At 36.3% G+C, this 16500-nt stretch overlaps 1 pseudogene; it reads right to left on the bottom strand.

The window, feature by feature from the left end:
* Positions 1-2370: 2370 nt before the first annotated feature.
* Positions 2371-3921, bottom strand: LOC133765496 (CCR4-NOT transcription complex subunit 7-like; annotated as a pseudogene).
* Positions 3922-16500: the final 12579 nt, after the last annotated feature.

The raw sequence follows: 16500 nt of genomic DNA, 5'->3' as shown, positions 1-16500 counted from the left end.
TTTTCATTCATTTGTACTGCTTTAAGAGAACACCGGAACAGTAATTTATAAAGAACTAATTTTTTTTTCTTTTTCTTTTTTTGACAGGCAGAGTTAGTGAGAGAGAGAGAGAGAGAGAGAGAGAAATGTCTTCCTTCCATTGGTTCACTCCCCTAATGGCCGCTACGGCCAGCACTGTGCAAAACCGAAGCCGGGAGCCAGGTGCTTCCTCCTGGTCTCCCATGCGGGTGCAGGGCCCAAGCACTTGGTCCATCCTCCACTGCCTTCCCGGGCCACAGCAGTTCTAAATGCTTTTAAGTTCAACACCAAGGCACCAGCCAGTTGCTTGTTTGATAAGGGCTTCCCTGTGCTTCAAGATGGTACTTTATTGCTACATCTTCTGGAAAGAAACAATCATGGAAGAAGGCAGAAAGGCAAATAGGGAAGAATTCAATTCAAATTCCTTTCATGAATCCCTTTAATACAGGGACCCAATTCCTCTCATAAGGGAAGGAGCCCTGATGTCTTATTTTTTTTTTTTTAATTTATTTGACAGATAGAGTTAGACAGTGAGAGAGAGAGAGACACAGAGAGAAAGATCTTCCTTCTGGTGGTTCACCCTGCAAATGGCCTCTACAGCCTGCGTTATACCTATCCGAAGCCAGGAGCCAGGTGCTTCTTCCTGGTCTCCCATGCGAGTGCAGGCACCCAAGCACTTGGGCCATCCTCTACTGCCTTTCTGGGCCGCAGCAGAGAGCTGGACTGGAAGAGGAGCAACCGGGACTAGAACCTGGAGCCCATATAGGATGCTGGCGCCGCAGGCAGAGGATTAACCTAGTGAGCCATGGCGTTGACCCCGACTTAATTAAATTTTTAAAGATTTATTTATTTATTTATTTGAAAAGCAGTTCCAGAAAGTGAGTGGAAGAGGCAAAGGCACAAAGAGAGAAATCTTCCAACCACTGGTTCCCTCCCCAAATGGCCACAGTGGCCAGGTTGGGCCAGGCCGAAGCCAGGAACCAGGAGCTTCATCCAGGTCTTCCACATGGGTGCAGGTGTCCAGGATTCAGGCCATCCTCTGCTGCTTTTCCAGGCTCATTAGCAGGGAGCTAGACTGGAAGTGGAGCGAATGGCACCAGCCCCCTAACTAACTATTAAAGGACTCACTCTTAACCCACCAAATTGGCAACACCTAAGTTCTGGAGGGGCCACATTCAAAACATGTACAAACTCTAGATAGAGAGTGCGCCTGTCTTAAGAGGCCTCAGTTAACAAAAGGACTATGGAAGAGTCAGCTCTTTCATTAATATTTCATAAGAATTCTAAATCTGTACACATAGAAGGAATATGCGGTCTAATTCTGAAGTCTTCACTCAAAAAATGGGTTGGTGTGGAGGCCCAGGCTAATGCCATTGATGCCCATCAGTGAGTTAAAATATTTAAGTCTTGCATTATATATGTTATTTTATATTAACATTAGTTAATCATTAATTTTTTTAAGAAAACATTTCTGAAGCCTTTATTTACAAAAGCTTTAAAAACAAATAATACCCTCTGTTTTGCAAATCATGTTTTGTTCAAAAAGGACCACCCAGTCACAGTATTATATTGTCAGGAATAAAGAATGTACAGGGGAAACAAACCAATGTGGCTAACATTTGGAGATTTGCTAATATTACTGATTGAAGTGCAGATAACACATTATAACTTGGAGTCCATCATTTCAAGGTAGAGTTAATGATTACCAAAAAGTCTTCCTGCACATGCTCTGGTCTGGTCACATATTCTGCATGGCTAATATTTCACAGTCTCTTTTGTCAAAATATATAAAATAGATTGCAAAGATATACACAAAAAAATAAACAAGCATTACACTCCTCAGGTAGTTTTATTAGCTATACATATATGTATGTATATATATATATGTATAACTTATATATACATATATTTAACTTTGTAGTAACTTTGTAGTAACTTTGTAGTAACTCTCCATTATTTAACTTTGTAGTAACTATAAAAGCACAATTTTTTGTCTTTTAATTTGATAAAAATATACCTAAAGACTTGTTATCTTTGGACTTTAAATGAAATTGATTTGTGTAATTAACAAATCATGGACATTGTAAGTATGGTTACAAAATAAAAAAAGGGTAAATAGTGACGGAATAATAAGCAGATCAGGGGACGTGTGCTATCATAAAACTGTACCCTCAACAACATGAATACCAGTTTCCTGGCAGATACTAAGTGTCCAATCACAAGGGATTTTTTCCTGAAGGGTGTAAAGCTGGTTTGCAAATTCTTCAGCCACAGAGCAGCCTACACAAGCCAATTAGAAACTGACAGACAGCAGACGTGCTTGGAAGATTAAACGCTACATATAGAAACAGTTACTAAGCTCCTCAGTATTTCCTTGTCTCTTTTTCTTGTTAGTCTTGCTTAATCAACAATTTGCACCATGAAAGTGCTGTAATTTGGGTTCAAAAACAAGAAAATACTGTATAAATTTGGCAGATGGTCATTTTTCCACCTAAGAGCAAGAAAAACCAAAATATCTGATGGAACAGAGGATTTGAGTCAGAATCACTCTCTAAAGTGCAAAATTGATGGTCCACAATCTCAAATAGCTAAAACTCCTGTAGAATGAAAGGGAGAGACATGAAACAGGGAAATAAATTACAGTCAGCGCTAGTTAATTTAGGAAAGGGGAAAACAAACCTCAAGTCAGTAAGTTTATCAAAATATTCAGTATGATGTAGCTTTCCCCACTCTTCTGTCGCACACGCTTGCTAACAAGTGTATTAAATTAAGGCCAAATTTTACCTGAATGCATTTCTATTTATTGATATCTGAGATAGGAATGGTCATACTTAGTACTGAAAGGCAGGAAATAAAATGGGCTATGAAAGGGGGGAAAGTATTGTCTATTGTTCAAGGGATTCAACCAGAGATAAAACCTATATACAAGCATGTGTGTAGCTCAAATAAGATAAAAGGACTATTTCATGTCATGACTGCTTGTTGGCTTCCTCTTCATATGCATTCCCTGTGCCATTCTGTACATAGGATGAACCAGAACCAAGGCCATACAAATGACCACAATATTTGGCATCATCAATATGATCTTCAGAGAACATTTCTCTCATTTTGAAAAAGGCCATTCCTGTGAGTAATGAATCAGATCCTGCCTGATGTTGTGGTCCTATCCGTTCCAGCTCCAACTGTTCAGCAACTTCCTGCAATCCACCTATAAGATTTTTGCAGCTCTTCATGAGGTACTTCACATCATAAATGACAGGAAAAAACAAGCGAAGGGTCTCAAAGAAGTCAAGTTCTTCTTCGGGCAAATTGGAGTTTGTCAGGATTTTGATTAAATAGCCAAAGTCATAACCACTATGAAATGATAACCATTTGACCCCTTCCCAGAGGACCACTCCAGAAGTCATAAAAGTTCTGCAAAGTACTGGGTCTCAACTCCTTCCTCCTCATGTGTTTTAAATTGGATACCAGATGTTGTTAGCAGCTCTATGGAGTCCTGGGCATACATGTCCTCCGTCAAATTAAATTTAAAATTAAACTGCCAAGTTGAAGTTCCTGGAGGGTATTCTCCTTGTTCCTTCATAAAGGTCAGTCCTAGCTGGATTATAAGTCTACATTACACCGCAATAGTTGGTACTGAGAGTCAGCATTGCTCCTCAATTCGCCAATAGGTTTTGCAACCACACCTGGAAACTCAGTGTCCATAGCAACGTAATTGTATTTTCGGATAACTTGACGAATTTTCTTCATCCAGGTTGCAAGCCCAAACTTCACAGATTCTTTGGCTATGATCTACAGTTGCTGCTGGCATAGTGAGGGCACAAGAGAGTCTGGATGCCAAGCATCAAAATGTTATACTTGACTGAAGATTTGTTTCATAAAATACTTTATCCTTTATTTATGTACTTGTGCCGCTGAGCTCGCGCTCCTCCTCCTCGCCATAGAGGCAGCACTCGGCGGTAGCGGGGGTGGCGGTAGCAGGGGCGGCGGCAGCGGGTGCCCCCTAGACACCTCTCGCCCAGCAAGGGGGAAAGGGGAGCCGGAGCTGCGCCGCAGCGCGATGCGCCGTCGCTTCAATCATTAATTTTTGATTAATTCAATGACTTTTAGAATCTCTAAAATATTTCCAAGGAGCTAAAACAATTCATGAAACAGTTTAAAAGGCAATTACCTTATTCATTACCATATTCATCACTCCGTATGAAAAATTATTTTCTTTGTGTTGTATCTTGTTCTGATAAAATGGTTCTTCCTTCTCATTTTCCCTTTACCTATAATCACCATATCATCTTATTCCTAAATTTGATTTGCTCAGATTTCATTCTGTTCTTTCTTTTCTATTGCATTGCAATTATACTTGCCTAGACTGTGACACAAACACTCACCACATCTGTGTTGCCAACATAGCTTTTTACATGGTCTTCCTGTTCTCTACCATCTTCCTTAAAATTTACCCTACACACTGCAATCTGATGAATCTACTGCTGTTCTCACATTGGTCCTCTGTTCACAAAACTGCATTGGCTTCTATTGTCCATAACATAAATGGATAAATAGAATAAAATAAATACTCCAGAAAACAAATGGAAACACTTGACTTCTCAGGTTACTTGTTATTTAAACCCTTCCTTCTTAACGTCTCCAATATTGCGCGCACACGCACACACACACACGTACACACACACACACACTCCTAACTGAAACGTTTTCCCTTAATCCTAAATCTATCATATCCTATTCATTCATGAAAATCTGTTCTGGGATCTTCTTTTACTTTTTCCTCAACTACTCAGAAGTGCATTAATTTTGCCTGTCTCTGTCTATGATTTCTTTCACCCTTGTGGTCTACATCACTTGCTTTGTTCTCAGTCTTGCATTTATACATTTCTCCTCCACACTGGAGGATATGTCCCTAAGGAAAAGAAACATCTGTTTTCTTCATCTCACCCACACATACATACATGCATACACACTCATACACACACATCACTCAGAGTGACTAAATAGGGCAACCTCTCAAGATAACTTGAACATTAATATTTTTCAGTCATACTGAATACCCCATCTGTTGAAATTTTCCTCTCAAGAATTTTTTCATTTTAATTCACACATAAGAACTGTACATATTTATAGGGCACAATATTACATTTCCAGACATACATATATTGTGTAATGATCAAATCAGATTACCTAATATAGTCATCACCTTAAACATTTATCATCACAATCCACTCTTACACCAATTCAAATATACAATACATTATTGCTAACTATAGTCAACCTGTTCTGCAGGGGAACATCAGAACTTATTCTTCCTAATTCTAATTTTGTACCTATTGAACAACTTCATCTCAACCTCTATCCTCCTTAGCTTCTCCAGTTTCTAGTAACCACCTTTCTCTTCTCTAGCTTTGTGATATCAACATTTTTAGATTGTACATATGAGTAATATCATGGGCTCTTACTTTCTGTGTCTGGCTCATTTTGCTTAATATAATGTCTTCCAGGTTCACTCATGGTGTGGTGAGTGACACTGAATATTACTGCGTATAGATCCATTTGTTGATGTTACACATTTTCTTTATCCATTCATCTGTTTAGTACAATTGGGTTAATCCTTACTTTGGCTGTAGTGAATAATACTTAAAAAAATATGGGAGTGCAGATATCTCTTTGACATACTGATTTCATTTCCTTTATATATATCAGAAATGTGATAGCTGTATCATTTAATTTGTAAAAGAATCATGCAGTTCCTTAAATACCTACAAAGGTTGTACATATTTATGTTCCCACCAATAGGGTGGATAAGCTTCCTTTCTCCATGTCCTTACCAGACTTATGCTGGGATTTACACTTTTGATAATAGCCATTCTAACAGAAGTCAAATGATATTTCACTGTATTTTTCTTCTCCATTTCCCTGATAATTAATGATGTTGATCGTCCTTAACGTATCTGTTAGCCATTTGCATGTTTTCTTTTAAGAAACATCTATTAAAATGCTTTGCCTATTTTTCCACACAGATTATTTGCTTTTTTGGTGGTTGCATTATTTGAGGTCTTTATATATCCCAGACATTAGTCCATTGTCAGATGAGTAGTTTGCAAGTATTTTCTCCCACCCTGTAAGTTGTCCTTTGTTGTCTCCTTTGCCATGCAGGAGCTTTTTTGTTTGATGTAATCCCATTTGTCTAGTTTTACCTTCATTGTCTGTGCTTTTGAGGTCTTATTAAAAAGTTCCATCCTAAATCCAATGTCATTAAGGATTTCTTAGTTTCAAGTGTTATATATTTAATTATTTAGTCTGTTTTGAGTTTATTTTTGGATATTGTGAGAGATGGGGCACTAGTTTAGAACTCTTCTGCCTGTAGCTAATCAAATTTTCCAGCACAATTTATTGAAGAGACTGTCCTTTTCCTAATGTGTGTTTGTGACGTCTTTGCTGAAGATCAGGTAGGCGTAAATGCAAGATTTAGTTCTTTACTTTCTGTTCTGTTCCATTGGCCCATGTGCCTATTTTAATGCCATACCATACTGTTTTGGTAATGGTATATTTCAAGCGTATTTAGAAGTCAGCTAGTATGATTTCTTCAAGATTTCTTTGGCTATTTGAGGCCTTTGTGATTATATAGGAATGTTAGGGTTGGTTTTATCTATTTCTGTGAAGAATATTTTTGTGGGGATTGCATTGAATCTGTAGATCACTTTCTGTAGTACATTTTAACAATATTAATTCTTCAATCCATGAACATAGACTATTTTCCCTTTGTGTTTTCTTTAAATTTATTTTCCGAAGTGTTTCATAATTTTTTTTTTTTTTTTGACAGGCAGAGTTAGACACTGAGAAAGAGGGAGACAGAGAGAAAAGTCTTCCTTCCATTGGTTCACTCCCCAAATAGCTGCTACGGCCAGCGCTGTGCCGATCCGAAGCCAGGAGCCAGGAGATTCTTCCTGGTCTCCCATGCTGGTGTAGGGGCCCAAGGACTTGGGCCATCCTCCACTGCCTTCCCGGGCCACAGCAGAGAGCTGGACTGGAACGAGGCAACCGGGACAGAACCAGTGCCCCAACCGGGACTAGAACCTGGAATGCTGGTGCTGCAGGCAGAGGACTAGCCAAGTGAGCTGCAGCACCGGCCCATAATTTTTAATGTTGAGATCTTTCACCTCCTTGGTTAACTTTATGCCCAAGTATCTTATTTTTTGAAGCTATTGTAATTAAGATTGCTTTCTTATTTGCAATTATTTGTAGTTATGACTGCTTTATTATTAATATACAGTAAATCTACTTGGCTTTGTTTATTTTTTGTCTTACAAGTTTGCTGAATTTGTTTATTAGTGATAACATGTTTTTGGTGGTGTTTTAAGTATTTATGTAAAAAAGATCATGTCATCTACAAACATAAACAATTTGGCTTCTTTTTTCTAGTATGGACATGTTTTACATCTTTTTCGTGCCCAACTGCAGTGACTAGGACTTCCAATACTACTTTGGACTTTAAATACAAGTGATCATAAAATAGGCATCCTGTCAATATTCCAAAACTTAAAGGAAGTGTTCAACTTTTCTCTGCTCAGTGTGATGTCTGCTGTGAGTTTGCCATATATGACTTTTATTGTGTTAAGGTATATTCCTGCTATACTTAATTAACCATGAATGGATTTTGAATAAATATTATATGATTTCCATGCTTCTTTCTGTTTATGTAGTTATCACATTTATTCTTTTTCATTTGTTGAACTGTATTTACATTCCTGGAATAAATCTCACTGGATCATAGTTCATATAATGAACTTTTCAATGCATTTTTAAATGCATTGTTGGATTTGATTTGCTAGTACTTTGTTGGAGATTTTTACATTCATATTCATCAGGGATATTGGCCTATAGTTTTCATTTTTTGTGTGAGCTCCTGTCTAGTTTGAGTATCAGATAATACTGGATTTGGAAATGTTTCTTCTTTTTACACTTTCATGAATAGTGTGAAGATTGGTATTAATTCCTTAAATGTTTGGTACTATTCAGCAGAGAAGCCATCAAGTACTGAGCCTTTCTTTGATGTGAGATATTGTATTATCAATTTAGGTTTATCACTTATTTTTGGCCTGTGAAACTTTCCATTCATTTATTATTCAATATTATTTTGTTGTATCTGTCTGGGAATTTATCTACTTCTAGGTTATCCAGTTTGTTTCCATCTAAGTGTTCCTAGTAGTCTCTTGTGATCCTTTGTATTTCTGTGGTATCAGTTGTATCTCATTATACACTTTTGGTTTTATTAATTTGAGCTTTCCATTTTTTCTTGGTTAGTCTAACTAAGGCTCATTGATTTTGTTTATGTCTTTAAAAATCAAAATTCGATTTCAATGACTTTTATATTTTGTGTCATCATTTCATTGATTTATGCTCTTTATTATTTCATTCCTTGTACTATGTTTTTTTTTTCTAATTTGTTAAACTATCACCAATTTGCTTGTGATATTTCTTCCTTTTGTATCTAGCCATTCTGCATCTCATGGGCTTTGGTATGCTTAGTGTTCATTTTCATTTTCATTTATCTACAGAAATTTCCTTTTTACTTTTTTCATTGACCAACTGGTTGTTCAGGAGCTTGTTATTTAATTTCCATAATTTGTAAAGTGTCAAAATTTGCTTCATGGTTCATTTCTGGTTTTATACTATTCGCTCAGATAATATAGCTGAAGTTATATCAGTCTTTGAAAATTTGTTAAGGTTTGTTTTGTGACACAGCACATAATCTGCCCTGCAGAATGCTCCCGTGTACTACTGAGAAAAGTGTACAGGCTTCACCAGCAGGGCAGAATGTTGGGTAACTGTTTGCTAGATTTGGCCTAGACTGTGGTTTAAATATGATATTCTTTGATGTTTTCTGTCTGAGTGATCTCTCCATTGCTTAGTGTGGGGTGTTGAGGTCTCCTACTATTATTATATTGTTTTATCTCTTCCTTTATAAAATCAGATGCTCTGATGTTAGATGCATATTTATTTATACTTGTTATATCATCCTGTTGTATCCAGTCCTTTATTGCAAATAAGTTATGAAAGAGTCATAAAGAGGAAAATTAAAATTTATTTCTGAAAAACAAAATAATTAAATATAAATAGTAAGATGAATAGTTGAGAAATCAATGAATGCACTTGCCAAGTATGTTAAGAAAAACTCTTCCTAAGAGTAGCATGAAAGGGAAAGAAACTCAATAGGAAAGAAAAGCTAGAGAGATGTGCTGGAGAAATACATGATTGCCATCATATGAAAAGCAGTATTATAAGAAGATAAAATAAAATAAAAATTGAATTTATAGTGAAATATTAGGACATCAGTAATTTCCTAAAAATCATGTTTTTATGTGACTTTTCAGCACTGATTTTGGTGTTAAGAAAAGAGGTAATATTTACAAATGTTTAAAAATAAATTTTAGACCTGTATTTTTACAATCAGCCTGATTCTTTCTTAATTATGAAGCATATTTACACTAAGACAGTCTGTTCCAGCTTTCTTTGAGGTTTGATATGGCCTTGCGATTACATTCTGGCCAAGGAAAAATGGGCAGAAAAATACCATTTGCAGGCTTAGCTCAAAAAAAAAGTCATTTGTGAACCTCATGTTCCAATTTATTGGCTTATAATTGGTGCCAATGCAAATGTGGGAACTTTGTAGCATTGATGGGGCAATGCTACCTCCAACGTTTGTCTCCTGTGAAGCATATCACCTCTTTGAAGATTTTTCTTTGTGTGAGGAAGACAGTATTTTCTATTGTGCTGAATCATTGACATTGTGTGGGTTATCTACAACATTAGCTTATGTTCTTTTATCATAAGAATTTTATATTCCAGTAAAGGAATAATAGAGTAAGAACATATAATGATCATAAGTATACACACACCTATGTATTTCCAAAATACATAACACAAGAGCTGTAGAACTTCAGAAAAAAGCAAAAGAAATAAAATAACAATTCTACCTGAAGGTTTTAGTCCACCCTACTCCAAAACTGAAGATGAAACAAACAAAAAATAAGCATAGAGATATTGAGCACATTTGTATGGTTAAACCATGATAGAATCTAACAAAAATGTTCATTTTTTTTAAAGCACACACAGAATAATTTAATAGAGAAAGCTCCAATCATTCCCCAAATCAGTGTAATATAGACTGTGATGGAAAATACTAATCATAAAGCAATAAAATTAGAAATTAATGACAAAATTATTTTACAACCCAGGATTTTCTTTATTTGCAACTATTTTTTCTGTCTAAGCATTGAAGTTATCTAAACTCCATGAAATGAGCTGGCAATCTTGTTCTTTTTCTTTTTTCTAAAAACAATTTGAAAAAAGAAAAGTATTGTTTGGAAAATGGTAAAACTCACCATAAAGTTTTTTAACTTAGATTTCAGTGAAAAATTGAAATGTTGCAAATATTTTAATTTCATTAATTTTTTGACAATTTCAATTCTTTATTTACTCTAGAGTTTTAAGATTTTTGGATTTTTTTCTGGAAACTTGTTTAACCTAGTTTGTAAGATAAATTAGCATGTAGTATTCCATAATATGTTTGCATTTTTTGCTGTGATTTGCATCTCTTTTGGAACTTAATGGCAGAGAATTGAGTGAATCAGACCCTCTTGGTTCAAGATACAATGTCTTTTATTGAACAATGAGGCCTCTGTGTTTACTTCTTCATGTATTGCTTCACCCTTTTGACTAATTACCTACCCCAACAACTTTGGCAACAATTCAAATGTGTTTATAATATGTATTTTTATATAATTTTGCAAAAATGTATATTATGTTATATGCATATAAAATTTTTATGTCATATAGTTTACATTTTTTTTAGCTCAATTTTTTAAAAAGATTTATTTTATTTATTTGAAAGACAGATGTATGGAGTGAGGTAAAGACAGAGAGAGAAGTCTTCCATTCGCTGGTTCACTCCCCAGATGGCCACAACAGTGGGAGCTGTGCCAATCCGAAACCAGGAGCCAGGAGCTTCTTCCGGGTCTCCCACTCGGGTTCAGGGGCCCAAGAACTTGGACCATCTTCTATTGCTATCCCAGGTCATAGCAGAGAGCTGGATCGGAAGTGGAGCAGCTGGGACACGAACTGGTGCCCACATAGGATCAGCGCTTCAGGCCAGGGTTTTAACCTGCTGCACCACAGCGCAGTCCCCTTTTGAGCTCAGTTTTTAAAAAGATGTATTTATTTATTCTTTGAAAGGCAGAGTCACAGGCAGAAAGAGAGAGAGAGCTTCCACCTGCTTGTTCATTTCCCAAATGTCCACAATGGCCAGGGTTGGACCAGGGTAAAGCCAGGAATTCCATCTGTATCTCTCACATGGGTGGTAGGGACCCAAATAATGGAGCAATTTTCCACTGCTCCCCCAGGTGCATTAGCAGGAAGCTGGATTGAAAGCAGAGCAGCTCAAATTGGTGCTCATTTTGGGTGATGGCATTGCAGGCAGACGTTTAACCAGAGCAACCCAAGGCCAGTCCCCTGACCTCAATGTTTTTAAGATCCATATTGTTACATGTACATCTAATCTTTTATTAAACTACTGTAGAAAACCTGTGGAATGCTTGCACTGAATTTTGTCTATCGTCTCTCCTGTGATTCTTCTTTACTCTGATTTCTCACATGCAGTCACAAGAAGTACACTCACATATGTCGTCTGAAGGGTACATGTGAAGATTTCTCAAGGATGAACACTCAAGTGCAGGTAGTTAGAGAATACCTGTGTGCTGAATTGGAGTAAGTACATCCATCCACGCTTAATAATTGCTGTATTCCTACACCCTGCCAGCACTTAATATTATCAAGTTATCTAATTTGTTCAAGTTCTCTATATGCAAAGTAATGCACTGAAGTTTCATGTCGGTTATTATGTATAATTTTTAAGTATATCAATCGTACATGTTTGGATCTGAATTTTTATTTGTCATATATCAAGATTCAGTATAGATTGTAAAACAATAAACGAGACTGAAAATTTGTCTTTCTTTGAAAGAAAAAAAAGGAAACTTACAAAGCAACCCAGAAGCATCTGCCATCATTCCACAGCAAAGCATGCCCCCTTCTGTATCTGCTGGCCTGTCTGTAAGTTTGCAACCAGGGGAACGTTCTCTCCCTCAGCACTCTCCATTCTTAAAGGGCCAGAACAAAAGCATCCTTGCCTGTGCATTGACCTTATTTCCATTTCTGAAACATTACAAAATTTCCCACCTCCATTCTTCCCTTAGAATATGAATGCAAAGTAGCAAGCAAGGAATCACAGTTCACACTGTGCACACTGGCAATGCCTTCAATGGTTTTATCAGTTTTTTACTCCAAAAATTATGATGGCGATAAGTGCTGCTTTGTGGCACAATCAGTAGAGCATGGCATTTTTAGGCAGACGAAAATAGTGTCTGTTCCAGCATGATAATCTATCAGCAGTCTATCTATACATCTACTATCAAGATATCAATATCATCTATCACCTGGTTTAATACAATTGACAAAACTGTATCAATGACACATCTAAAATAATCTGTTTCTAAATAAATGAATTGCATTATAAGTAATGTAATAATTATTTTGTCACTGAATGTTTAAAAAATGTGGAGCTCTTATTGTCTTAGCACAGTGGCTATGTTTGATGTTTTATTTTATAGTTCATGTATATTAACTGTGCTGTAATGTATTGCTGAGTTTCAAAATTAAATATACAAGTACTTGCATGAAAAATAGTTATTTAATAAGGTTTATTATCTTAATTCTAAGGCATTACTTTGTAATGATTTGACTATTAAAAATATCATTATTTATTCATTGCTCTGATTTAATTACTTAAATATAAATGTTTCTGAGTTTAAATAACTGTCAGGTGCCTTTTGTTTTAAAATATTATACATATGGAACAAGGAAAACCTAGAAGTCATTTCACATATCTTGTGTGTGGCGGGGAGAGGGGTGTTCCATCTCATGGAACTCAAGGACAAATTGGTCATGAGTACATAGTGACTTGCTTCACATCATATTGTTCACTACGGTTGTCAAGATTAAGGAAAAACAGAGCTGTAAGAACTTGATATGTAAGAATAGTTTTCTGTATCATTAGATGAAATTTTGAAACCTTTAATGAATTGCAGAAGGAAAACTAATTCACAGCTATCACTTTTATCCACCTGAAGCACAGATCTGTCATGGACAAAAAAAAAAAAAAAGATATAAATTTACTCCTTACGTCCATACCAACTATATCCAATACATTTCAAGAAAAACTGAAAGAAAATAGATGACCTCTTACATCAAGTGTCTTCTTACTAACCCAGATACGTGACCATGTCACTACAATCTTCAGTGAGGGGACTGTGCTGTCCAAAGTTCCCCAGCAGGGCGGGTGTTCAGCCTTGCAGTTAAGATGCCAGTTGAGATGCCTGTGTCTCACGTTAGCCTACCTGGGTTCCATACCTGCCTCTGGCTCCTGACTCCAGCTTCCTGCTAATGCAGATCCTGGGAGGCAGCAATGATGATTCAACTGACTGCACTCCTGCACCCCTGTGAGAGACCTGGACTGAGTTCCTGGGTTCTGGCATCAGCCTCTGCCCATCAACCATCACATTAGAAATATCAGTGTTCCAATAGAATTATGAGTATGAGGTTTATCATAGCTTATTACAGGTAAATTATTCTAAACATTAAAATTATTGGATTCTGGCTGCTTAATTTTTGATACTTAAAGAAAGCTGTGTTTTCATCTATACTGAAAACTATTTAGGGATGGGAAGAAATGACAAGAATGATAAGAATGGGTGTAAAGTTTGGCTACAATTATCACATGTTCACAGTAGACAAGAATAAAATTAAATGCATAATATTGTCAAGAATTTCAATGGAAATTCAACTACCATAATTATGGATTCTGCTGAATATATTATACAAGAATGAGATAAAATATTGGCATGCCATTATTGAATACATAATGTTTATGATTCAATTTTTTGATAGTATATAGTAATTAGTAAATCACTCATAAAACTTTGATTATATATATATTTTTTTAGTTAGTAAGAAATTTACCTTATTATATAAACACAAAACTGTTTTAAAACCTTCTTTCCTAGCCAAGATACTCATTTTAATACAAAATGGGAAAATATTCAATACAGTGTCTCCTTTTGGAGGCTTCCTACAAGTGAAAGCAGATTTATGCATTTTATATGACATTTGCTTGCATCATGTTTCTTTATGTACTTTTCCAATAAATAGTACTCTAGATTTACTTCCTTGGACTTGCAACTCTGCCAATTGATATAACTAAAATGGTCATAGTGTTTCAGAAAGAGGAAGTGTACTTAATTTTTTATTTATTAAAATATGAAAGGCTTCTTCATAAATGCACTGAAATAAATGCTAGTAATTTCTTGTCAAAAGTAAAGTATTAAGTAAACAAGAATTGAATGTAATGAACTTAGCACAGTGCCTGCAACAACTCTCAGTGCATTGTATTCTTTTTCTTTTTCCACTTTTATTTAAGGTATACAAGTGTCATGTATTTCATATATACAGATTTAGCAACATAATAATACTTCCCACTCAACTCTCCCTCCTCCCCCATGCTCCCTCCCTTCTTCCCCCTCCCTCTGCTATTCCCACTCTTAATTTTTACAAAATCTATTGTCAGTTTATTTATACTCATAAGATTAACCCTACACTAAGTAAAGGGTTCAACAGATAGTTTGTAGAAAAAATACTGTTCCTCAGCAGTAGCAACAAGGGCTATAAATGATTATTGAAACTCAAAATGTCAACTTCACTGCTATACATTACATTGTAGATACTCTATTAGTTACCACAGATCAAGGAAAACATGATACCTCTCCTTTTGGGACTGGCTTATTTCACTAAGTATAATGGCTTTCAGTTGTATCCATTTTGTTGCAAAATACAAGATTTAATTGCTTTTTGCCACTGAGTAGTATTTTATAGTGTGTATATACCATGATTTTTTTTTATTAAACTTTTATTTAATGAATATAAATTTCCAAAGTATAGCTTGTGGGTTACAATGGCTTCCCCCCTCCCACAACTTCCCTCCCGCCCGCAACCCTCCCCTTTCCCGCTCCCTCTCCCCTTCCATTCATGTAAAGATTCATTTTCAATTCTCTTTATATACAGAAGATCAGTTTAGTATATATTAGGTAAAGATTTCAACATTTTGCCCATGTAGCAGCGTAAAGTGAATAAACTACCATTGGATTACTAATTATAGCATTAAATAGCAATGTACAGCACATTAAAGACAGAGATCCTACATAATTTTTTTTTCAAATTAATTAATTTTCTATGCCATTTCCATTTTAACACCAGGTTGTTTTTTTTTTTTCATTTCCAATTATCTTTATATACAGAAGATCGATTCAGTATATAATTAGTAAAGACCTCATCAGTTTGTACCCACACAGAAACACAAAGTGTAAAAATACTGTTTCAGTACTAGTTATAGCATCACTGCACATTAGACAACACATTAAGGACAGATCCCCCATGGGATGTAAGTACACAGTGACTCCTGTTGCTGACTTAACAATTTGACACTCCTGTTCATGGCGTCAGTAATCTCCCTAGGCTCTAGTCATGAGTTGCCAGGGCTATGGAAGCCTTTAGGGTTCGCTGACTTTGATCTTATTCCGATAGGGTCATAGTCAAAGTGGAGGTTCTCTCCTCCCTTCGGAGAAGGGTACCTCCTTCTTTGATGGCCCCGTTCTTTCCACTGGGATCTCACTCACAGAGATCTTTCATTTAGGTCTTTTTTTTTTTTTTTCCCGTGATATCTTGGCTTTCCATGCCTGCTATACTCTCATGGGTTCTTCCGCCAGATCCGAATGCCTTGAGGGCTGATTCTGAGACCAGAGTGTTGTTTAGGACATCTGCCATTCTATGAGTCTGCTGTGTATCCCGGTTCCCATGTTGGATCTTTTTCTCCCTTTTTGATTCTATCAGTTAGTATTAGCAGTTACTTGTCTTGTTTGTGTGATCTCTTTGACTCTTAGACCTATCAGAGCTATCAATTGTGAGCTGATATTGATCACTTGGACTAGTGCGATGGCATTGGTACATGCCACCTGGGTGGGATTGTGTGGGAATCCCCTGGCACCTTTCTGACTACACCATTTGCGGCCAAAACTTTGATTATATTAATAGGAGTTTTATAATGTAGCATGTGATAGATCAAATCATTGTTCTAAAATATTGGCTTGATCTCTCTGCTTGTTGAATTTCAGCTGGGACATGGACTTGCTTTCTTTAATGGGATGTTGAGGGATCGAGGTAACTCAAGGCTTGCAAGGCACTGGTAATTAAGTTTGATCTGTTCTGCCTTCCTCATGAATAGACTTCCCAGGTTGGCTCTCTAGCCTCAGAAATAGATGGGAGGGCACGGTGTAGAACCCCTCATCTGAGCAGTCCAAACCAGGCCCA

Source organism: Lepus europaeus, chromosome 8 (genome assembly GCF_033115175.1).
Source record: "Lepus europaeus isolate LE1 chromosome 8, mLepTim1.pri, whole genome shotgun sequence".
NCBI classification, from domain to species: domain Eukaryota; kingdom Metazoa; phylum Chordata; class Mammalia; order Lagomorpha; family Leporidae; genus Lepus; species Lepus europaeus.
The sequence above is the reverse complement of the archived record's forward strand: the minus strand, read 5'-3'. Positions and strand labels throughout refer to the sequence as shown.